Raw genomic sequence first — 26,971 nt, forward strand, 5'->3', positions numbered from 1 at the left:
TCAACTGACACCACTTACTGGAAACCTTTCCCCGTGCCCCTGGTTGTTAGTGTTTTCTGCCTCCTTAAGTTTGCATTTATTTATCTATGTACATGTTTCCTCAGTAGAATATAAGCTCCTTGAAGGCAGAGACAGGTTTTCATTTTTTTATATCCTCAGCACCTAATACAGTGCTTCGCTCAGAATAAGTGTTCAGTAAATGTTTGTTGAATTGAATTTTCAAATTCTTTTAGTTCCAACATCACTTAGGCAAACAAATAATCTCCCCTCTTCCCTTACCTCATGGGTGTTCATATGCTTTTCAAACAACAAAAATTTGAATGAATGGCATTATATTGGATGGTATTTCCATGGTTCAGTGATCTCATCAGTATAAGTACTCAAGTAACTTCCGCATGCCAGCATTGAAACTGCTGTATTTTAGACATGAACACAAAGAGGGAAAATTCCTTTGGTTACGAGGAGGACCCCAGCAGATTGCTTTCAAAGAACCACTGTCTCATTGCAGCAGGGGTTATGTTTTGTTTAAATGGCTGTGTACAGTGCTTAGCACAGCTGTGTGAATAGTATATATAGGTGGCTGCTTGAAAAGAAAAGAAAAGAAAAAAGAAAGGAAAAGAAAAGAGAAGAAAAGAAAAGAAAAGGGTTTTGATACTTACTTAGCAAATCTCTTACTGGAATGGTAGGGGGTTACCAGATCCAACATTGGCCTATAAATTACTTTGCTCGTGTTGAAAGTTTAGGGAGGAAGGGGGAAAATAGAAAAGAAGACATTGTTAGAAAGTTTATTTAACTCACAAGCGAGTCTACATAACTCTGAATTTTTTGATTCCAAATATATCCTTGGATACAGTCTTGCAAAACCTTCTCAATACTTATATTGGAAAGATGGATTTCTATGGTATTTAAAAATGAAAAGAGGCTTTACTTTGTTAATGTAGAAAAGGTTTGTAAATTGAGTACAGTTCTTCAAGGAAAAAATACTAAATCTCTGACCTTTTAATAAAGTAGTGGAAAGTCTAGTTGTTCATTCGTTGACCTGCATGTGTTTTCACTTGGGTTTCAGAAGAGGAAAGGCCCATTTAAAACATGTAAGTAATGAAACAGGACAAGCATAGCAGGGAGGCTAATAAGGATAGGAAAGAATGACTAACACTAGGGAAATAAACTCTAATTTTAACTTGATGATTCTCTAAGACTGTAAGTTGACAGATGTTTCATTCTTCCCTTTATCAGAGTGAAGATGGTGAGGAAGAACATTCTTTATCTGTAATGTTGTATTTTCCTTTTCAAATATGGTGCTTAATGTATTGTAGACTAATTAAGTATGTGAACATCATTAAACAGTTTGTTTCACATTGTCTTAAAGGGATGAAAAATTATCAGGATCTGTGAGATGGTGGAAGTTCATTTCAAATTGAAGAACTATTCTACTCTTTGGAGCGAATATAAATTCCTTGAGGGCAGGCCTCATTTTGATTTAATTTTTTATTTTTTCTTTGTATCCTCAGTGCTTAGCACAGTGCCTTGGAACAGAGTAAATACTTAATAAAAGGTAGTAAATACCTGGGCAGGAAATGCCTTAGTTGCCTTTAATACTCATTTCTCAATTTATTAATGAGCAGAGAAGAAAACTTGGTCAAGTACCATTTCTAAACTTCAGGAAAACTTTGCTCAAAGGTCTAAAAAAATCTGTTGATCACAACAACTATTTTAAAGATTTTCTGCCCAATAGAAATCTCATGTAGGTATGTGTATAGAGTACATAGAAAGTGAAGCTGAGGGAGAAAGCAACAGTTGGAGTCCATAAGTAGACGTTTAAGTCTCTCAACATAGGCAAAGTGAAGGGATGGTTTTGAAAATGATGCTTTGCTTGTATCAGACACAGTTGTTATTATTCCTAGAGTGCTAGTCTGGCTACGATGCCTTTCTATTTAATAAATTCCAGTGACTCCATTTAATGTAGCATCAAATATTATTTAATCTTTATCTTATCCTTTTAAAATGTCTATTTTGTGTGTCAGTTTTTAAACACACATACTTTATTAATATGTTTATACATAAGTAAAACTATATGCACATATATGGTTTCCATACTTAAACTTGTTTTTATTGATAAGAGAGCATGATTATAAATGGTTGGAGACCACTGCCAGAGGATTTCTGTTGAATCCCAGGTTCCTTTGACCTGACCCTGATTCTGAGTATGCTCCCCTTTGTCAATGTTCTGCCTAAAGTCTGGCATCCTGAAATAAATATCATATTTCAGATTTAGTCTAACCAGGATCTCTTCTCTTTTTGTCCACTCCCTCCCTTTGCCCCCTGCCCCTTTCTCTTTCTTTTTCCCTTTCCTTTTCCTTTTTTGAGGTGGTAAGTGGTATAGGGGAAAGCAATGATATGGAAAAAAGGAAAGACGGAAAGAAGGAAAAGGGAAGGGAAGGGAAGGGGTAGAAGAGGAAGGAAAGGGAAGGGATAGAGCTCTGGACTTGGAGTCAGGAAGTCCTGAGTTCAAATTAGGCTTCGGACATTACTAGCTATGTAACCCTGGCAAATCACTTAACCGCTGTTTGCCTCAGTTTCCTCAACTGCAAAAAAAATAGTATCACCTACCTCTCAGACTGTTGGGAAGATCATTTGAGGTAATATTTGTAAAAAGAAAAAAAGTGCTTAAAACAGTGCCTGGCATGTAATGGGAGCCATATAAATGCTTATTTCTTTCCTTCCCCTCCCTTTTTTGATTTGATTGAATGTGGCCTTCAAACATTAATATAAATCAAACTTCAACATAAGCAAAGCCTATACATGAGTTTCAAGTAAATAGATCTAATTTTGCAGTTATGTTCATAACTTAGAAATATAGTAAATAAATAACATAGTAATAAGAAAATCTCCACTTCTGAAATCAAAGGAAGCACCCCCTTTTTTTCTGGAAGAAAAATTGTAGTTTCCATTAGAAAATAGACTATTGAAGGGTTGTAGGTACTTGATGTTTGAGAGAGAATTAACATGAAGAAAATAAGGATGATATAGATAGTTTGGACCCTAATTTGCTAATTTGTTTTATTCTTTTCTCAGAGTCAGTGTATGAAATGAAAAAATTGTCGGGCTTCAAGAGAAAGAAAGTTTGGGTGCCAACTTTGTTGATTAGTTATTTTTCTTTACTGTTTTTGACTTTAAGGAACAACTTTCTTCAACTAGGACCCATAAGTGGGATCTACACATCTGACATAAATGGGAAATCTATCAAATGTTAAGCATACATTGCAAAAAAAAAAAATACCAGATACTTGTATCTTCATCCTAGTTTGGAGTAGATTCAGAAAAATGTCCTTGGCTCTAAAATGATTTTGAATAAGGTTTAGAGGCTTTTGTGAGGCTGGGCTTGTTTCCAGCCCAGTTTCCCTTTGCCACTTTCAGGTAAGAACTGAGATCTTGGAGTACTGGTTGTTTAAAAGGACTGACCTATAAATAAACAGAGAAAATTACATTTTCTCGGCTACCTGGCCCTGAACCTTTAAACAAACATAGACATCTGAAAGAAACTCAAGAGAGTCAAATGTGAAAAGCAACAGCAGTTTTTGGGGAAAAAAATCCCTGGCTCTTTTTTAACAGACAGACATGCCTGGCTGAAAGCTTTTGCTTTGCCCAAAGTTTACAAATCCAGTATGATCTCTTTTTGGAGTTACCTTGAGTTTCAGTAATCCTTGGTCCCATGGTTAGTGCTGTAGGCCAGTTGCCTGGATGTGTTCGTAAGTCGATGCAGATAATTCAGACCGTCATAATAGTAAGGAGGGCAGGATACCTAGATCTGTTTTTAAGTGCAGTCGTTTTAGTTTGGCCTGTGTCCCTTCACTTAATTGGAAGGTTCTCACTCTGTGTCCTGAGCTCATCAGGGACTGAATAAGGGTTTATGCAAGAGTTCATTGACTTTTTTTCTTTGACAAGTTTAATTTTAGGTTCAAGGTGCTCATCTGAGCCAAGGTGACACTGTCCTATTATGAATAGTTTATTAGCCATTAGATAATGGCTTCTAGTGGGAAATACTTTGTCATCACTGTTGTTAGTCAGTAAGACTGACAATGTGGAGTTGATAAAGATCATGGTATTTGTATAATAAATTTGTATAATTTGTATAATAATACAAAATTTGTATAATATATAATAATATAATTTGTAAAATAATAAATAATATTATACAATAATATTGTATAATAAAATAATTTGTATAATATTTGTATAATAATACAATAATATTTGTATAATAATAATAATAATTATTAATAATAATAAAATTAATATAATAATATCAATCACATTAATAATAATAATGTTTATATAGCATTTAATATGCACCAGGTACTTTGCTAAGGGCTTTCCAACTATTATCTCATTTGATCTTCACAACAATCCTGAGAGGGAGGTCCTGTTATTACCTCCATTTCACAGATGAAGAAACTGAGTCAAACAGGTTTAAGTGACTTGTATAGGACCTGGAAAAGCTTGTGTCACTTGGGAGGAATAGATTTTTTTTTTCACTTTATCTTTTCTTCAAATGCTTATTTACATTTTTATTACTGAAAATCAACTTTTATTAGCTTTTGGCCCTCCACTTCCCACTCTCCTTTCCTCCCTTTTCTTCACTTTTGCTCCCAAATCCTCCTCCCAGAACTCTTTAGGACCTTTGTTTATAACTCTCATACATTTTTATGCTACATTTTTGCTAATTTTCAGTACTTTTATATGTGTTTTCTCTCTCTAGATTGTGAACTCTTTGAGGCTGAGTGACTATATGATTTATCGATATATCTTTAAAGCTTTGCATGGTGAGTTGATTGTAACTCATACCACAAATGTTTGTTTAGTATTTTGTATCATTTAAGCAACATTATGAAAATTGAGAACTTGTCCAAAAGCTCGAAAGAACAATATAAACAAGTTGTGATATTGTGGAAAAAGTATGTGATATTGGAAAAGTATGTGATATGAGTCAGAAGATCTGAGATCCAATCTTTTCTCTAGTATGACCCCTAACCTCCTTGGGCCTCTGTTTCCTTAATTGTAAAAATGAGGGGATTGGGCTAGGTAGCCTCTGAGGTCTGTCTCACATTTATGATTCCATTTCTATTGGCAAAATGAATTACTTTGGATCATTTAAGAAAGTTTGACAATGTGAATTAAGCCTAAAGAAACCATGGTAGAACTAAGCCTGAAGAAACACAACTTATATTTTTAGAAAGATATGTTCAAAAGATGAAAACAAGACCAGGTAATTGAGGTTGTATATAAAGAATGAGGTCTTACAATAGCAGATGTTTAATAATTGCTTGTTGAATAAATTGAATACAAAAGTATCATAAATTACATTAAAATTCATAATGCCTTGAGGCTAACTGTAGACTCCATGGGTAACAAAAAAGATTTGTAACCCCATCTTTCCACCTCCATCCCCCTTTTTAGATATGTGGGGAAGGTATACTTGGATGCTCTGAAAGCCTTCCTTTTCCTTATAGAGTTAATGCAATTTTTTCTTGTTATGTAAGAGATTCTCCTTTTCTTATAAATAAGGCAGATTTCCTTTCTGTACCAGTAACTAAAGCAATGTCTTCATCCATGCACACAAAGCGATTTGGAACAGCAATAGAAATCAACACATCAGACCAGTTGAATTCAGCCAAACAATCTGTTATTTTGAAAGCAATGGGTTATAATGGCTTGTTTGAATCCAGTGAGTTGTTTTTTCAAAGTAACAGTCATTTGGCTAAGCTTCACTTAAAAAAAAAATGTAAACTATTTTGACTGTGTAGACACAACAAGGGTCTGCAAAATGCTGGAACAACTGGTTGGAAAGCATTGCTTTGCCTCTGAGTTTCCAAGTATTTGGAAAGTCACTTCTCTTCCTTGGGGCTCTGTTTCTTCGTCTGTGAAATGAAGGGGTTGAATCAGGTGATCTCTATGTTCTTTCCCAGCTCTAAATTTTATGACCTATGACTGCCTTATTTTTTTCTTCTAATTGAATTGTCAATTGCTTTGGCGTTGGCAGCGCTGGCTGAAGCTGAGATTGAGCAAACCCAGGAAAAATACCATCTGCTTTACTGGGATCAGGTGAATCTATCCCAGCTCTGGTCTTGGAACTGGGAACACCAGTAGGAAAAGAGTCTGGGGCTATTATGTACAGTTGGACAAAAGACAGAAGACCTAGGAAGTATTGTCTCGTGGACTGCACACAACACGCAAATGTGCTTTTTTGTGATCCTACAACTTTGCCCAATATAACTGCTCAGCATAGCATGTAGTTTGAGACATAAAAGAAGGAATGTGACATTCTTAACATATGCTCTTTTTGAAAGATGGAAGAATCAAATGTCAAAGGATTCCAGAGGTTTCAGGGGAAGTATAAATAGAATTCTTAGACTAAAATTCTATAGGACATAGTATCTTATTTTATATTGTTTCATGTTAAAATTTATCTTGTCCAGGCTGGAAGTTCACTGGCCACTCATAGACACAATTCCACACCCAATTTCTGGTCTAGATCAATTTGATCCACCTCAGTCATCCCTGTGACTCACCTGATCTCAGGAGCTCACCAGATTGGTGCCAGACTTTGTGTGGACACCTGATCAACTTAGCACACAATCTGCCAACTTCAGGCCTCCATTAGCAAGTATTGTGGGTGTTTGCCATGCCCCATGACAAGTTGCTTTAAAAAATATTTACTATTTTTCTTTAAAATATTTGTAATAAATAGAGAGTCACACCAGTGAAACTGGGATCATGCAAAATTAGGTAACTGCGATGAGAGAGAAAAAAAGTAATGTGGATTCACATGGCCAACTTATTATGCTTTTAGAAAGATATGTTCAGAAGATGTAAGCAAGGGCAGGTAATTGAGGCTGTATATAAAGAACAGTGCCTTACAAATAGTAAATATTTAGCAAATGCTTGTTTATGTAAACTGAAATGTTCACAGTCTTTGAGAACAGTATTAAGTTACATTCAAATTCACAATGAACTGAGGCTGACCGTAAACTTCAATAGAAACAAAAAGGCTCACCCCTCCTTCTTTCCATGCCCATTCCCTTTTTTAGATATGTGCAGAGAAGATTAAAAAATGAATAGGCTCAGTGCTTGGGGTATCATGAACAATTATAATAAATAATAAAGAAGGAAGTTTTAATTTTATTTTTGACTTCTCTAACAAGGAGAATAGTTTTCAGCCTGCAAAGAATAGAATAAAAATGTTTAGGAGAAATCCTGGGTAAGTGAAGAAGTGATGAGAAGAATGTGAGGCTGCCTTCAGACTGTTCAAGTCACAAGGAAGGCATGAACTACACAATGTTGTAATGATGATTTAACTATGAAGATCTTTGAAAGAGTATAGAAAATAAAACCATACTTTGGGACCAAAAATAGTTCATTATTGCTCTGGTTATCAAATAGGCGAGGAGGGTAGAGTCTACAAACTCTGGTTGGCAATCTTGACTTTTATGATTGGCAAAATTCTAGAACATCATCTTATTATTAAAGGGATAACTCCTGAAGATCATCATCTGGAAGGATTGCATTTTTTCTGCTTGACCCCTGAGGGCAGATCTAGGAAGTTGTAGAAAAGGTCATATAAAGGGAAACTCCTAATTAGAGCTTCCTAAAAGGGGGACATAACAAAAATGCTTGCAGCAACTCTTTTTGTGGTGGTGAAGAATTGAAAATCAAAGGAATGCCTGTCAATTGGGGAATGGCTAAATGAGCTGTGGTATATGATTGTGATGGAATATTATTGGGCTATAAGAAATGACAAGCAGGATGATTTCAGAAAAATCTGGGAAGACTTATATGAACTGATGCAAAGTGAAGTGAACAAAACCAGGAGAACATTGTACACAGTGACAGCAATATTGTGTATTGAAGAACTGTGAATAACTTAGCTATTTTCAGTAATACAATGAGCCAAGATAATCCCGAAGGACCAATGGATGAAGCATACTATATGCTTCTAGAGAATTTTTTGTTATTGTTAGAATACAGAGTAAAGCATACTATTTTTCACTTTCTTCCTTTCATTCTTTTTTTTTATTGGAATCACTGTACATAATGACTAATATGGAAATGTTTTACATGGTTGCACATGTATAACCTATATCTAATTGCTTACTGTTTCAGAAAGGAGAGATGGGAGGGAGAGATAGAATTTGGAACTCAAAACTTAAAAAAAACACCGGATGTTAAAATTGTTTTTTTTTTTGGGGGGGAGGGGAGGGAAGGTAAGGCAGTTGGGGTTAAGTGACTTGCCCAAGGTCACACAGCTAGAAAGTGTTAAGTGTCTGAGGCTGGATTTGAACTTAGGTCCTCCTGACTCCAGGACCGGTGCTCTATTCACTGCGCCACCTAGCTGCCTCTAAAAAAAAATTGTTTTAACATGTAATTGTGGAAAAAATAAAATGACAAAGATAGACTAAAAAAATAAGTAAAATTTTTAAGGTTAAAAAATGGAATGTACTGTTTCAGGTGGCTGATTTCTACCTACTGCAGGTCTTCAAATGGACATTAACTCTCCATTTGTCAGATGTAGAGGTAAGGCCTATTTAGGAGTGTTTTGGAGTAGAAAGCCTGTCAGCTCCTCCCCAACTCTGAGATTCTGTAAATTGTGAACATACAGAGACTTATTTTGACTGCTTATGTCAAAGTTTAGAATTAAATGTTCATTATATATGCACATAAAGAGCATCTGCATATGATAATATATTTCTATATGCATGTTCTTATATTTCACTATGCACATAGAATACAGGAGATACTGTTTTTTCTATTTTAAACTATTCTCTTGGTGAATGGAATTACTCATGAAGGAAGTGAGTGCCTTAGCTCAGTGGTGATAATCTCCTACAGGCAATTTCACTTAATTAGGGGAGAAATGTCCTAATTTGCAGGGGAAAAGACAGTCATCTTGAGAATAATTAATTTCTACTATGAAAAATGCATATATAAGTGTGGTTACCTTCAAAAATTAATTACCTCAATTTTGGATATTTGTCTTGTCTAGAATGCAGCATCCTTCAAAATGTAATTAAAATATTTAGTAAATGGCAGATCAAAAATCATTGCTTATGCTTTTTATAAGTCAATGTACAGGGTAAGCAGACCATTAGTACAAATCTAGTACATCTCAATGTAAGACTTCTAGTGCATTTAGATTGTACCCCAGAACATCCAAAAAGATAAAAAAACATCCCAGATGAACCTCTAAAATGCAATCCCTGTGTGCCATGAGACCAGATGGACCAGATTCAAACATGAAGAATGATTGTTAATGTCACTGTGATTTGTGCCCTATTCTACATAAGTCTGGCAGCATCTGAACATATCTCTTCTAGCATATTTGAGTCAGCTCACCTGTTAGCAACCAATAAGCATTAAGAACATAAAAAATTACTTATGAAAAAATAGAAATGAATGGGACTTGGGAACTAGTTCAGTGGCAAGGAATGAATCCATAGCAGGAATAGCGGTGCAGCCAGAGCAATCTTTGGTGAAGAAAATGTTAGCATCCCCACTTATCTTGCTTGCTTTTCTACAAGAACTCTCCTGAGTGGTTCAGGAATTCCTTTGTATATGTTTTTTTTTTTCTTAAACATTTGCCACGCATCTTAGAAGACTACTCCCTGCACCTGTTCATTCTCTCAGCATTCTCTCCTCTCTCATGGTTCTTTCTTCCAGGACCTTCTGCTTCTTTCTTTTTGAGTGCTCACCTTCTTCTTATAGCATTCTAGAAAATGGAGTCTTTGGCTTAATGTCTGCTGTGGCATGCCCTGAATGGGGAGGGAAGACTTTGTCTTATAGTCATATGCTGGCTTTCGTCCATGATTCCTGCCTTTCATTTACTTTGTCTTCTTCATAGTCCATTGGAGCCACTTATTAAATGACTGGTAGGTAGTTCATCCCTTCTTTGGGAGACTTAAAAAGTTTTCTTGAAACCTCGTGGACTCGGGGGCAGCTAGGTGGTGTAGTGAATAGAGCACTGGCCCTGGAGTCAGGAGACCTGAGTTAAAGTATGACCTCAGACACTTAACACTTACTAGCCACGTGACCTTGGGCAAGTCACTTAACCCCAATTGTCCTGCCTTCCCCCCTCCAAAAAAAAAAAAGAAAAAGAAACTTCATTGACTCAGAGAGTGATAAGAATGGCATCACTCAGCATCGTTTTCTTTCTCCCCCATAGCCTGAGATGGCATTACAACAACACTGTTATTTCAAAAATAAAATACGCCAATCTTTTGCACTCTCACATTCTTTAGAAATCTGTAAAACAAGGAAAATAACAACTTTCCACCTACCTCCCTCTCGGTGGTGTGGGGTGAAATAATTGAGTTGGTGTTTGCAAAGTGCTTTGAGATGTTGAGGTGAAAGGCTGCATACAAAGTATTGCTAACAACATCAGATAATTTGGAAATACTGCTAGAAATTACCACAGAAATTGCTGCATCAATCTCAGCATCAATTCAGAAAGTTCCCTTGATGAAAAAGCACTTTTCTCTACATGAGCACACACAAAAAATTGTCTCTGGAATTGTGTTTAAGCAGTTGCTGCACAGGTATCCTTCCTGATCATTCCCACTGTTAGACCTGAATGGAAACTCATTAGAGTTTCTGACAGTGGGCTGTTCTAATTGACAGCCAGGAAGGTTATTCTGGGGATAATCTTATGGCTTCCAACAGGAAGTTTGGAAATGCCGATTTTGATATAAAGCTTTCATTTCTGAATGTCAAAGATTAGCCAAGATTCTCACCACTCCCGCCCTATCCCCCACCCCAGCATTGAAAAGGATTTGTTTTTCCTTAGGTGTTGATTACCTTTTAGAATTTTTTTTTAAACCAGACCATTTCCCCTTTATTTCTCAAACACATAGTTCAGATGGAGATAGCCTTTGTGCAGGAAGGTTACCTAAGAAAATGTAGATCAGAGGTACCCCCTTCCTGCTGCAGAATTACACACGCAAAAATGCTTTAAAATCATCCAGTAAGAAGTAAGAGGACTTCATAAGGGACCTATTCCCTAGTTTTATGAAAGAGCCCCTGAAAAGTTAGGACTACACAAGTAATAAATAGCAAAGCAAGGGTTTGTGTTTGTTTATTTTGCTTAACAAACCTTAAAGTGCAAAGCAAGGATTTGAACCCAGATCTTTTGAGTCTCAGTTCAGCATTCCAATCATCATACCCATCTGAGCATGTATTAGCTCCCTCTGTATGTCATTCCAGGGCCAACAACTAATGAAGAGTCTCAATGCAGGGTCAAGGATGGCCTTCAGTATCTTATTAACTCTCCCAGATGATTGCATGTTGTCCCTGGGGAGCCAATGGATGGCTTGGCCCTGTTTGCCTCATAATGTTTCTTGGCTGGGCATGGCAATCACTTCAACACACTAACCTTATCTTAGCCATCTGGAAACTCTGACGGTCACATTCGTGTCACAGTCTGTCTTTTCTATGTGCAGTATTTTGAGTGCTTGCACCATCTACAGAATCATGGGGTCTCAGAGTTGGAAGGGAGGCCATCTAGTCTCACTCCTACCTGAACAAGAGCTCCCTTACAGTCTAGTTAAATGGTCGACCAATCTCTGCTGGAAAACCTCCAGGAAGAACCCACTACCTCCTGTGGTAACCCATTGCACTTCTGAATAGCTCTCTCTGCTGTGAGGTTTTCCCTTTCTGTCAAGCACATATTTGCCTTTTTGCATCTCCCATTTATTTCTCCTGGCGTTACTCTCTGGGCTCAAGCAAAGTAAGTATAATTCCTCTTCCATATTACAACCTTTCGAATACCTGGAGTCAGTTATGTATGAAGCAGTGATTTGTAGCAGAAAGACCACTGGTTTTGTAGTCAAAGAACTTCGGTTCATATGCCAGCTCTATTTACTACTTGTATGAGCCTCACTTTCCTTCTGTGTAAAAAAGGGCCTTGGGCTAGATGACCTCTAAGATCTCTTCCAGTTTGAATAGCTAACACTGATACAGTGCTTACTATGTGCCAGGCACTATGTTAAGCACTTTTTTAGCTTTTTTGGAGGGGAGAGGGCAGGGCATTTGGGGTTAAGTGACTTGTCCAAGGTCACATGGCTAGTTTTGTTTTAAGTGTCTGAGGCTGGATTTGAACTCAGGTCCTCCTGACTCCAGGGCTGGTGCTCTATTCACTGTGCCCCCTAGCTACCCCATAATTAGGTTATATTAATTTTTGTTTAGTCACTCCCCAAATAATGGGTACCTATTTAGTTTCTAGTCCTGTGCAATGACAAAAAAAGGTGACTACATGAATTTTCATACTGATGATTTGTCTTTCTTGGATTTCTTTGGGGGATAGAGGCCTAGGACTGGTATTGCTAATGCAAAGGCTAGGCATAGTTTAGCAACTTTTTGGTCATAGTACCAGATTGCTTTTCAGGATGGCTGAGCCAATTTACAGCTCCACCAACAGCATATTAATTTTGGCCCAACAACACCAAGAAAACACAGGTGCTCCATCAGCCACTACTACACCATCCATATGTGGAACCATCGGTTATAACAAATGAAATTTGAATTCTGTGGATAAATTTACTTACCTTGGCAGTGGCCTTTCCAGGGATGTACACATTGATAATGAGGTTGACACATGCATTGCCAGAGCTTGCTCAGTGTTTGGGGGAGTCCGAAGGAAAGTATGGGAGAAAAGAGGTATTTGACTACCAGACTGAAGGTCTACAGAGCCATTGTGCTGACCTCATCGTTGAAACTTGGACAGTCTACCAGTGCCATGGCAGGAAACTAAATGGCTTCCATTTGAATTGCCTTAGGAAGAGTCTGAAGATCACCTGGCAGGATAAGGTACCAGACACTGAGGTCCTTACTCGAACTAAGCTGCCAAGCATTCAAACTCTGCTTCAGAGAGTGCAACTCCGATGGGCTGGCTGTTTTGTTTGAATGCAAAATGCACATTTGCCAAGAGACTATTTAATGGAGAACTCATATAGGGCAAGCATTTACAGGGTGGTCAGAAGAAGCGATACAAGGACACTCTCAACATCTCTCTTAAGAACTTTGGAATTGATTGTGTTACATGGGTGACATTGGCACAGGACCAATCAGCATGGTGTGCCCACATCAAAGAAGGTGCTGTGCTCTATGAGAAAAGCAGAACTGAAACAGCTCAAAGGAAATGCAGGATAAGCAAAATCAGAGTATCTACCCTAAGTGTTCACATGGACTATTTGTACCCAACCTATGGTAGAGTAATCCGAACTTGAACTCATATTAGTCCGATCAACCACAGTTGGACACATTGAAACTTGACTTTAGCAGAGTGATGTCATTTGGGTCCTTTCCAGAACGAAGGACAACAACCACCCAATGATTAATTATCCATGCTCCCCCCAGCCCTTTCAATATATATATATATATATATATATTTTTTTTTTTTTTGGGGGGGGGTTCTTTGCCAGTCTGACAGGTGAAAAGTAGACCCTCTGGTCACGTCTGGTCTCCACAAATGTTTTTTCTTCCCTCATGTTCACACCACACTTCTACACTTAACAGAAAGGGTGGGACTACAGAGTCTTTAAAGTCTAGTTTTAAATTCTATGACCAATAAATAACTGCGATCTATGACCTATGATAAAATAAAAAAAAAATAAATTACAAAAACCTCAATTACCTAGGGGAAGTGGAAATTGATTAGCTTCATGATACAGTAGATCTTGTAGACCACCAAATCTTTCTCCAAGTGAGGAACTGATAACCATCAAATTCCAGGAGAATCATTTCATGGAGGAGATCAGGTTTGTGTGATGCTGTAGAATCTTAGAAATTGACTTATAGTGACATATACCTCTTCTGATTGTGATAGTGCCCCAACATTTATATTTACCTTCCTCCCTTTGAATATATCATATTCCACAGATGCTTGATATAAATATTATATGTTCAGTCATGTCCTCCCATGTGGGGTTTTCTTGGCAAAGATACTGGAGTGGTTTGCCATTTCCTTCTCCAGCTCATTTTAAGATGAGGGAACTGGGCAAACAGGTTTAAGTGACTTGCCCAGGGTCTCACAGCTAGCAAGTGTCTGGGGCCAGATTTGAACTCAAGAAGAGGAGTCTTCCTGACTCTAGGCCTAGTGTTGTATCCACTGTGCCACCTAGCTGCCTACTGGTGGGCTGTATGGGGCCAAATGCAAACCCACCTTCCCTGTCCCCTAGTCATTTCAGAGGAGCAGAAGGAGATTTCAGAGGGGTTGTTGGTGTTTAGTCAAGTGGAAGGACTGTGGACCAGAAGAACCTGTATTCCATGTCTCTGTTCCAGGCTTACCAGTAATACATTATCAAGCCAAGATCGAGGGAACACATAGTATCTGCCTCTGTATTACTTACATTCGCAGCTATTGATTTGAATGCTAGTGGGCGCTAGCAACTTAAAAGGACCCCTCCTATTGTCAGAGGCTGAGAAAAGCTGGCTGAGGTCTGTTCATCATAGCTAGCATTTCTAGACTACATTAAGGGTGGCAATGCAGTTTATGTGTATTATATTGTGTCTTTGATCCTCATAACAGCCCTTGTGAGCTAAGTGCTTTTTGTTTTCCCATCTTACAGATGAGAACTATATTGGACTAATGAAACTGAGACAGACAGAGGTTAAGTGTGACTTGCTCAGGGTCATGTAGGTAATCAGGGTCTAAAACAATATTTGAACTTGGGTCTTTCTCCCTGCAGACCTGTCATTCTGTCCACTACAGCACTCAGCAGCCTGTTATTTCTACCTGTGGTCCTGTTCTACATATCTATCCTGTGACTATCTGGGGCTTTACACCTGAGACTTGATTTAGTGTAAGCTTCCCTCAATACTGGTTACTGACTTTGTAAAAGACTCCTTTCTGACCTAATGGTATGTTGGTAAATGTTTAGCAATTGACTTTTGCGGGGGGGAATATTTGACATCACCATATCCCTTAAATTGCTCTTTCTCTCTTAAAAATTTTTTTTTGACAGATGGATTTGGATTATTGACAAGTCTCTTACCTTTCCTGTGGTACTGTCAAGACTCATACATTTCTCCCTATCCACATATACCCAAGGGAAACTTCCACCAGGCAAGGCAGCCAGGTTATCTGCTAGGAAAATCCTACCAGCGAGTTCCTAACAAGGGCCAGGAGGGATAGGACATTTGGTGTAGAGAACACCAAGATATGTGAAAAATGAAAAATTCAATCAATCTTCTAGATATTTAGAAGATCACAGAATATTATATATCTTCATGATTGGAAATATCTAGAGATTTAACTAAATTGTTCATTTATTGGGATGTTTTAAGATACATGCATTATTTATTTTAATATATATTTATATATAATGTATTATATTTGTATATGGCTATGTATGTATACACACATATATATGCAAGCATATATACACACATATACATACCTCCATGCCTACACACACACATACGCATCTTACCTAGGTGTGAGCATAAGCCAGATGGGATTTTTGTTGTTTTCTTTTTGGAATTCAGTTTCCACAGGCTCAGGTTAAATTGTGAACGTCTGAAGGATTGATCTCCTTTGAACCTTGATAATTCACAGCTGGTTGTTGTTGTTGTTTTTTTTTTTTTTAGCCTACTGGCTCTGAGACAATCAGGGGTGGAGTCTTTGTTATATATTCTGGGAGATTGACATTTTGCTTTGTGGGTTTGCTTATGAGAAGGATATTTTGATTTCCTGTTTGAGCCTCTGAGTGGCTGTTGGTTAAGAATCCCCCCAACTCTTTAGATGTCTGTGTTCCCTTGATCCAGCGAGGTATGTAAAGTGCATAGCAATATTGCTTTACTCAGACAATTGCAGCCCTGTCTATTGGTCTTTGTGCTAATTTTTCTGCTTGCATTTTCTCCAAGTTCAGGGTGCTGACCTTTCCCCTGAACTAGTGAATGTAATTAAAAGTAGGATTGCTGGGGCGGCCAGGTGGCTCAGCGAGTAAGAGCACTGGCTCCAGTGTTGGGATGACCTGGATCAAATCTGGGTTCAGATATTCAGCACCACACCCAGAAATAACTGGCCGTGTAACCTTGAGCAAGTTACTTAACCCCGATTGCTTAAAAAAAAAAAAAAAGTAGGATTGTTAACCCCTTTTTGAGCAGTCTTTTCTTTAAAAGCAGATCACCTTGTGTTAGCAGGCCAGTCTGGATATGCTAGGGTGCTTGTTAATACGCTGGGGTATATCAGGTATTTAGGGAGGGCTAGCACCTCTGCTGAGAGGGCTTGCAGAGCCCTTTTCAGGGCTGCTTACCCACCTTTGGTGCACATCCGTCACCTAGTTCTCACTTGTGGCACAAAGAAGCAGAAATATGTATACTGGCCATACCCTGATAACCCATCTAGGAAGATGGGTCAAACCAGGTAGAAGGTAACCAACAGGTTTTAAACCCATTGGTGACTTAGTTTAGCCTAAGCATATGAAGACTTCTCTTGGAGGAACAGGATCATGAAAACAATTTGTTTCAATAGACATGAAAGTGGCTGAAGCAAGTTCTGTGAAGTGCTTAGAGCTTGGTCAGACATCAAAGATGCTAAGGTTAACCACTACATGCCCAGCTGTCATCAGTTGTTCTGACTTTTGTCTTGCCACTGGACTTCGATGACTCTGGAAGAGGGAATGAGACTGACAATTTGCGCAACTCTGCCTCCCTTAAATCCAATTCATGCCCAAGTCGACATCACTCATTCATGATGTCGTTGGTTTTTGAAAAAAAAGAAGGATGAACCACAATCTTGCCTATAAATGAGGGAGGTGGAGAGGTTGGGGACATGACACATGCAGTAAATTCTTTTTCATGTCTAACATTTCAATGGGACTTTTGCTGGAGTCTGTAAGCAAGAGTCATCTTTCTTCCATCATCCCCTTAATGTAATACCAACAGCCAGTAAGAAATATGGCTTAAGATCAGAAGTTCTCAACCTGTGTGTGTGTGTGTGTGTGTGTGTGTGTATGTGTTACAGACCTTTTGGCAACCTGGTGATCCCTTTTTAGAATAATATTTTAAATGTATAAAATAAATAAAATACATAGGATCACAAAGGATAGCAATTATTTTGAAATCCAGTTATTAGTATATTACAAAACAAGTTCATGGACTCCAGGTGAGCCCCTGCTCTAGAGAGAGCCTGACTCTTTCTAACAGGAAGCTGGGAAATAGCAATTTTGATACAAAACCTTTCAGAGATTTTAGATGTAAGTTGACCCTGCAATGTAAAAAAAAAATTTCTCCAAATGAGGTAAATTTATATGCTAGCTATAAGCCACAGCTGAACCCTCCCCTTCCCCAGTCTTCAGCAGCTGCAACTCACAGGAATCAGAGCTTCCCCCAGGGTCCTGCTAAAAACAGCTGCTAATGGACTTACAGTGAATAATTTAGCAGCTGGAGGGGGTGGGGCAGGGAATAGATCAAGGGGGTGGGTATAGCAAGAATTGGGGCTGGGGTGATTTCTACCCACTAGAAAACTACTTGAACAGCAGGCTGGTGGGAAAAACTTGTGAGCAGTGTGAAGCCAAGTTCAATCTATACTGCGAAATATGCCAGCTGACCCCAAGTTAGAAATAGGTTCTGTTTCAAAATAAAAGTTGTCTTGCAGCTTGGTTATTTGGAACTCACATTGCATTTTTCCGTAGAAACCATCATGCCTTAGATTCCCAAGACAGGCCACAGAAATCTAATTAGCCCACAAGTTGGCTGTAACATAGAATATATGCAGATAGTTCCAAATTAACAATATTACAGGAACAAGCTTGAAGAAGTAGGAACTATACAGAATTTGCCAATGAGGGAGATTCAGAGATGGAGATGACCTTAGAAGTCATACCCACAAGAGTCATTGATAAGTGGAAAGAGGATGTGGGTACTATCGTGGATAGTTGATTAAATTTTCATTTCCAAGTGAACTGTGACCTGCAAGTTAATGTTGTGTGCAGGTCATTCTGTTCCTCTGCCTACCTGGGTCACAGTGGACATCTACCACACCCAATCTGATGGCTGGACGAAAAGGACAAAGGCGATGCGTGAAATGCAGGCTGACTACTCGATTTTCGATCAGAGCATGTCTTACATACAGTAGAGTCATTTCGATAATTGGGTCCTTCCTTCTAGAATCCTTGGAGATGGAAGGGACCCTAGAGATCCTTTACTTCAGGCCTTTCATTTTACAGATGATCAAACTGAGGCTCGTGGAAATGATAGGACTTTTTTTTTTTTGGAGGGGCAACTGGGGTTAAGTGATTTGCCCATGGTCACATGGCTAGTAAGTGTTAAGTGTCTGAGGCTGGATTTGAACTCAGATCCTCCTGACTCCAGGGCCGGTGCTCTATTCACTACACCACCCTAAAAGGACTTGTTTAATAAGTCATGTAGCTAGTTAGTGACAGAATTGGGGCCCAAACCTAAGTCTCTTGATTCCGAGTTCATTGTTTTTTTTTCTTTTTTACAATACCACTATTTCTTATAAGTAATTATGGCTTTTATCCTCATGTATCCCCTGCCCTGTAGACCCACTAGTTTATGCCCACAGTTACTCAGGCTGACCTACAAAACATACTATAAATTGCCAAAGTTGTCTATGAGTAGTCTTTGAATCCCTACTGGAGACCATCTGTGGATTTGAGAATGCTCTCCCTTCTCTATCTCTTTGCTCCCCTGACTTGCTTCAAGTCCCAGGTAAAATTCCATCTTCTACAGGAAGCTTTTCTGAATCTTCTTGAATTCCAGTGCCTCCCTTCTGGTTTTTTTCCTAATTCATGCCATATATAACTTGTCTGTACATTTTTTGTTTACATATTGTCTGCCCCATTAGACTGGGCTCCATAACAGGGACTGTTTTTTGCATTTCTTTACATCACCAGAGTTTAGCGCTGTCCCTGGTACATAATAGGCGCTTAATAAATGTCTGTTGATTGAATGACAAATCAGGGAAGGATATGTAAAACAGGATCAAAGGCCAGGGCAGCAGATCTTGGTCACTTTTGACACTATGCCTTGTTAAGCTTCTGCTGGCAAAGACTCGGTGTGTCTATAAAACACAGATTCTTTAGTCCAGTCTGTCTCAGAAATTAGAAGCTATAGTTAGAAGGACTGTTCAGGTCTCCCAAGTAGTCAGTTCCATGGCCATTTGAAACTCTCTGTTGTAAGGAAAATTCCTTTGTATTTCACCAGTGTATTCACTTCAGAAAGTCTGTGAGGACCCAAGGTCCGTATTTATACTCTTTGGTCACCTTGTGTCCTAATGGATGGGTAGGAAAATTATGTGGTTTGGAAAAGTATCACATGCTATTAAAAAATTACATGATTCCATAGTACAGGAATTTTTAGAATTTTTAGAATTTGCAGATTAAGGAGGACAGAAATGACTCCAAAAAAAAAAGCACCCTGCTCAGAAACTTCACATTTTCTGCCAATGATCCTACTCAAATCCAATTCCTGAAGACTTTAATGGCCACCTAAGAGGGGAGACAATATTAATGACAGCTAATGCCCTGAAAAACTGCTCTCATAAAATTCTGTGAGTGCCTTGCTCAGTTTCCAAACACCGCTCTCTAGCTAGCATTCAGCATGGAAGACTTTTTGCTAATTCCTCACCTGGCTAATTGGTTATATTTCTGGCTTACTGATTCCTTGATAAATCTCACCTGTGTTTTGTTGTCATGCTGTTATTAATATAGCACATTTTCTGATGAAAACCTTGGTGAGGGTTGCTGGTCTACTCAGTAGATTTTACCTATATTGTTCCACCTGGTTTGTTTCAAAGAACGTATTTCCTCTAATCACACTGTGAATACAATTCACAATAGCATTCTTTTTCCATCCCCCTTTTCACCCTTCATCTTTGCCTTAAAAGTGCTTGCCATGAAGCCCTGGACAGTTTCAGGAGATTTAATCACTTCTTGGTTAAGGCATCTAGTTCAGATGCTAGGACCTGGGACCCTAATTCACCTTCACTGTTGTGTATAGGAGTCAGTATATTTGATATTCCCTTTTATTAGGGAGAATGAGTACTAAAGCTGATGCAAGCATTATGATGATGAGTTTCCTAGTGATGACCTTTTCCTGGGGGGGGGCGGAGGGAGGAAGAGAAACATGAGGATAGTGGAATTAAATCCAAGGAGTACAGCTGGTAGGAAATGAAAATATAATGGAAGAATTACATCATGACATTTGTATGTTATGTATACTGTAGTGTCTTGCCTCATGCTGTTAGTGAGTCAGATTGGTGTAGTGGAAATAGTTCTATTGATGTCAGGAGTAGACTTGGGTCTGAATGTTTCTTTGGACACGTCATCTGCATGATTATTAATTCCCTCTAACCCTCAGTTTTCTTATCTGTACAGTGATTATGAAGCTTACCTCATGGGGACCAAATGAGATAATTCATGTAAAGTTCTTGGCAAACCCAAGGAATATATAAATATCAACTGTATCACTTTAAGAATAATAACATGGTCTTATGAACCCACAGCAAATTCATAAGATATCCTAACCTTGTCCTGAGCTTACTTTATTCCAATAAACTAAGTCCATCTCTGGGCATTTCAAGAATAATGTGATACTTTCCCTTCTTCTGCTATTAAAGTCCCTCCCAGTATGGTGTAGAAGAAGAAGGACTACCCAGGAGGCAGGAAACCTTGGTACCAGTCCTAGCATTGCTACCAACTTGATTTATGGGCATGTTTTCTCCTTTCTGGATCTCTTTTTTCTTATCTATATAATGAAGTGGTTGGAATAGATAACCTTTTAGGTCCTCTCCAATTCTCAAATTCTATTAGTCTCTAACTCCTTGACAGATAATACTAAGGTATCATTTATTGACAGAAAGTTTGTATTTGTTACTGAAATCTTTCTATTATGCATAAAATTATTTCATGATACATATTTTCTGTACCATAAATACCTACAGAGATATACATATATGTGTGTATGTGTGTGTGAAAAGGCAACTTAAGAGGGAGCTCAGTGTGTAATAATAATAACTAAAGTATATATAGTATCCCAACAAGGGCAACAAAGTGTCACCAGGGCAGAAGACCAGGAGTTCAAATCCAGCCTCAGATACCAGCTGTGTGATGTTGGGCAAGTCACTTAAACTTCTGTTTGCCTTAATCCATGGGAGAAGAAAATGGCAAACCACTCCCAGTAACTTTGTTAAGAAATCTCCATTATTATACTGGGTCATGTAAATACATGTTTTATTCCATGAAATTAAAATTTAAAAAATCCCCATGACAATGATGGCTTGGTTGTGGTCCATAGGGTCACAAAGACTTGGACACAATTGACTGTACAACAGTTGAGAGGGAAATTACTGTCTCATGCATCCTTTTGGATTGTCATTAGGAAGTTTTCCTTTAAATTGAGCTTAAATACCAATCTACAATTTCTACCCATTCCTCTTAGTTTTTCCCTGTGGGACCAAACAGAAAAAAGTCTAAATCCCTTATGAAAAACCTTCAAATACTTCAAGGCTGCCATAATTTCTCCCCTGAGTCTTCATTTTTCTAGGTTAAATATAGTCCATTTTTTGGGGTGGCTTTTTGGAGGGTAATTGGTGTTAAGTGATTTGCCCAAAGTCACATGGCCAGTATGAGGCCAGATTTGAACTTAGGTCCTCCTGACTCCAGCGCTGGTGCTTTATTCACTACGCTACTTAGCTACTCCTGGTCCACTTATTTTTACCAGCCTGTAAATCTTGAATATTCTCCCCTCCCTGATTGCCCTCCCCAGCATACTCTGTAGCTTATTTATGTCTTTCTTAAAGCACGGTACCCAAATTGGGCACGATATTTCACGTGTAGTCTGATTAGGACAGTGGCACTTGTCTTCCTTTTTCTTGATTTTATATATAACTTAATATGTCCTAAGATTGTAGTAGTTCTTTTGGCTGCCATGTTTTTTTGATTCAAGTTGAGTTTAGGGCCCTTTAAAGACCCCCTTCCCTGCCCCCCCCCTCCTCCTATCTCCTATATATCAACTATTGTCTAGCCATGCACATTTCCTTCATCTGCACTTTTGTGGATATTTTGGATGTGAGTGAAGTGCTTTTGTTCTCTCTACTTAATTTCACCTAATTCAGTTTGACCCAGTTTTGGGGACTCAAGTCATCCAATTTAGTGGTGGTTCTTCCCAGTTTTGAGTCATTTGCAGTTCTGATAAGCATACCACCACTTTTATTGCCATTTGCAATTTTTTTGAACATGATATAGTAAAGTGTTCTTATTCCTGGATCAACCCACTAGTGATGTCCCCCCAAGTTAGTATTGACCCCTTAATGATTACTCTTATCTCTTATACTGGGTTGAAGTGATTCTAAGTCATTTTACTTTTGAGTCTTAGTTTCCTTATCTATAAAATGGGAATAATAATAGCATCTGCCCCATAATTACTGTTGTGAAGAAAATAATGATATAATGTATGCTTTGCAAATCTTAAAGCATTACATAATTTACCTATTGTTTTTGTTGTTAGTTACTATAATGGAAATGCAAATTTAAAGATCTTCCCTGCCCTTAGGCCCTTTGATAGGCTTAAGAGAGTCTGAGAACCTTCCTTGATTTGAAAACATACTCTGTCTCCTAATAGGCTGAATGTGGTCACATGGAGCCTGTGGCAGGAGGCTTGGTTTTCAGGAATGCCCACACCTTGATTCTGTGTGATTGGGCAGTGGGTCAAGAGGGTGGTTACATTCTCTGAGCCAGGAGAAGGCTATACAATCGCTGTTGTGAGGCTTTAATTTGGGGCTCGCTTTGAGAAGTGTTCTGTGATTTGATCAGATGAGACTCTGGGAAGCCATTGTTGAGAGCCCCCTGGCTTTGAAAAACCCAGATGTTGATGGTAACTATGATTTGGTATGGATATAGTGGTTGGGCAGTTTGGAAACCTGTCTACTTGATCTGTTTCTGTCTTGATAATTCTGTCTGTATACTCTGAAGTTTGGGGTACTGACCTTTTTCCCCTAAACTAGGTAAATGATACATATTTGACTGATTAAAGTAAACTTGTTAACCCATTTTGAGTTGCTTTCCTTTAACAAAGCAGATCTAAGAACCTGTGTTGGCAGCCACCCTGGGGACGCTGGAGTGCTTGCTGATACAGTTACTCATGGGAGTAGGGACACTTAAACAGTTCCAAATCCACCCAGCTGTACTATCTATCACCTAGTGTAAGGGCCAGCAAATTAGTCCTGTTGTCCAAATCCAAATTTCTTAAAAGAAACCTTTAAAACAATAGTGTCACCATGTGATTATAAAATAAATTACATAGAACAAGTAGTGTAAGATTCAGTGATTTTGATTTAGATGATTAAATATTTGGTGAAGTTTGTTAAATACTTGAAATGTGATGTCTGTACCCAATGACATGACAAATGCTGTTACTTTTTGTAATCTCTAAACTTTCCTTGTAAATGTACTGAATAAAAGCCCAAACACAGGTTTAAAAAAATATTTAAAAATAAGCCATTTGCTTGTTTTTGGACAGCTGAAGTAAAGAATAGTTTTTATGTTTTTATATAGTTGTATTTAAAAATGTAAAAATATTCTTAGTTCACTGGGTTTTATGGGTTATAGTTGGTCTTCCCCTGATTTGGCCCATGACTTGCCATCTCATCTATAAGGATAACATGAGAGAGGTTTTTAAATGCTTTGCTGAAATCTGGGTATATTTTATCTCTTTCAATCAATCGCCTGATAATCAATCTAATAAGGATATATAGGATACAAATTTATGGTGTGACCTGATTTTGGAGCCATACAGGCTTTTGGTGATCATTATTTCCCTTTCTAAATATTGACAGTCTCTCCTTTATTTAATACGTTCTAGAATTATCAGGAATCAAATTCAAGCTAACTGATTTATATTTTAAACATTCTAGCTTCTTTTGAAAATTAGGAAATTGCCCTTCTTCAGTTTGGGGATGCTATTCTCCATGATTATTTTGGAGATTCCCCCAAAGTGGCTTAGTAAACACACTTTCCAGTTCTTCCAACTCTTTGTGTCTAGGCCTGGCGGCCTGAATTCATTGAGAGCACCTATGTACTTTCTTACTATTTCCTTAGTTATCTTTGCTTTTCAACTCCATATTAACCCTTTTGTTACAGATGACTTTAAACTCAAAATAGAGGGGGAGGGAGAAAACTCTTCACATACACCTGTCAAATTAGGTACTACAAAGAATAAAGCAGGTATAAAATAAAACAAGATTATCAATAGAGGATAAATGTTGATAAACAAATGTAGAAAATATGGATAATAGATAAGGTAAAGTAGAGATCTTAATTCAAGGAACCCCATTTTGTCTCAAAGAAAGGAAGTGAACAATATTTTTTGTTTTGTTCTAAAGATATTTTTATTTATTTCATGAAATATTTTGCAATTCCTTTAAACATTTTTTGACATTCATTTTTTTTCAACATCGAGTTCCAAATTCTCTCCCTTAACCAACTTCTTGAGAAAGTAAGCAACATGGTATCCATTATACATGTAAAGCCATGAAAAATATATTTACATATTGGTTATGTTGCAAAAGAAGACAAAAAACACCAAGAAAGAAGTGAAAAAAGTGTGCTTCAATCGGTATTCACAATTTATCAGTTTTCTCTCTGGAGGTGGATAATATTTTTCATCATGAGTCTTTTGGAAAGTTTTGGGTCATTGTCTTCATCAGAGTAGCTAAGCCTTTCACAGTTGATCATCCTTAAAATATTGCTGTTACTGTGTACAATGTTCTCCTGGTCCGGCTCACTTCACTTTGTATCTGTCTTCCCAGGTTTTTCTGAAATTATACTTCTTATTTCTTATAACGCAACAGTATTCCATTGCAATCATATACCACAACTTATTCAGTCATTCCCCAATTGATGGGCACCTTTCAATTTCCAATCCTTTGCTGCCCCATAAAGGGCTGCTATAAATATTTTTATTCAAATAGGTCCTTTCCCATTTTCTTCTATCTCTATGGGATACAGACCTAGTGGTGGCATTGCTAGGATAAAGGGCACGTATGGTTTGATAGTCCTTTGGGCATAGTTTCAAATTGTTCTCCAGAATGTTTGGTGGACGAGTTCACAATTCCAACAGTGCATTAGTGTTTTAAATTTTCCATGTCACTCCAGCATTTGTCATTTTCCTTTTTTTGACATGCTAGCTGATCGGATTGGTGTTAGGTGGTTCTCAGCGTTGTTTTAATTTGCATTTCTCTAACCAGTATTGATAGCTTTGATTTCTTCTGAAAACTGTCTATTCATATAATTTGACCATTTATCAATTGGGCAATGGCTTGTATTTTTTATAAATTTGACAGTTCCCTATATGTTTAAGAAATGAAGTCTTTATCAGAGAAATTTGCTATAATTCCCCCTCCCCCCGGTTTCCTGTTTTCCTTCTAATTTTGGCTGCATTAGTTTTATTTGTGTTAACCTTTTTAAATTTCATATAATCAAAATTATCCATTTTACTTTTTGTGATCCTCTCTGTCTTTGGTCATAAACTCTTCCCTTATTCATAGATCTGACAGGTAAATTTATTATATATAAATATATTATATTATAATATAAATTTATTAAATGCTAATATTTTAAAAATATTACCTCATTTGGTCCTTACAACAACCCTGAGATAGGTGGTATTATTATCCCTATTTTAGAGTTGTAGAAACTGAGGCAAAAAGAGTGACTTGCACTGGGTCACATAGCTAATAAATGTCTGAGGCTCAGATCTTCCTGACTACTGGCCAGCTACTCTACCTTCTGTGTTACCTAACTGTCCAAGAGGTGCACTGAGAATTAATGGTATGGCCCTCAGGACTGGAATGTGGTTATGGGAGAATATATCTTATTGAAAGGAAATAGAATATTTGAAAGATATGACCAAGTAGCATTACATATTAAGAAAGTATACTCATAACCTGACTAATGTATAATGTGAAAGCAAAAAAAAGAAAAGAAAATAAAGTATACTCATGTAAAGAAATCCAGGAACTCAAATAGGGAAACATGGTAGTGAACATTTTAGTCAACTAGAAAGAATTACCAGTAGGAGTAATTTTCCCTCTCCCTTCCCTGGGCTCTTCCTTTGTAATCTGGGCCATGGGGCAAGAAGAGGGATGTGGTTGTCCGTACTGCTAGTTTGAGCCAGGAATCACCAACTATAATATTTCTGGCAGGATGGCATGTTATCCCGCTGTACCATCCACCCCGGTACTACATCCTTTGTCTTCTAAAGCCCCAGACTTTCCCGTATGATTCGCTGTTGCATTTTATGTTCCCCTGAGCCTTGCCATCTCTCCAGTTGTTGCACTCTTAGGACTTCCAGTCTTTCCATCGAACCTTCAGATGAATTTTCTTATATGCGCTGTATCCCTGAGGTTCTGTATCTGGGATCTGTAAATTTATTTTTTTTAAATGTGTATATATTACTAACTCTACTTCAATATGATTTTCCCTTTGTAATCTTATGCCTTTAAAAGCATCATTTGATAAAGATTTCTTATGTTTCACCTGACTTCTAAGAGGGCCTATGACACAGAAAAAGTTTAAGGACTGCTTCTTTAAACAATCCAATTATGAGCACACAAACTCAGAAAATAAATTCAAATACAAGAGAAAAAGGGGTACTAACCAAAGTTATTAATGTGGATGCACAGGCAGCATGTTGAGTGGTTCAGCTTTTTCAAAATACCTGAACAGAAAAAAAACAAAAAACAAAAATAGTGACACTGGTCTTTTGATTCTAGGGTCAACATGCTACTGTGTAGAATGAGTTAGGCTGGTGAGAGAGGGTTACTAAGGACAACAAATAGGTTTTTTTGTTGTTGTTGTTTTTTTGTCAAGCCAGGGAAAAATAAAAAAGGAATTAGAACTGCTGTTTGGGGCAAATGCAACGATGATGATGGTGATGATGGTGGTGAAGAGAAGGACTT

Source organism: Petaurus breviceps, unplaced genomic scaffold (assembly GCF_028583685.1).
Source record: "Petaurus breviceps papuanus isolate PSGF00001 unplaced genomic scaffold, PetGlider_PUasm1.0 90849, whole genome shotgun sequence".
In the NCBI taxonomy this organism is placed as follows: Eukaryota; Metazoa; Chordata; class Mammalia; order Diprotodontia; family Petauridae; genus Petaurus; species Petaurus breviceps.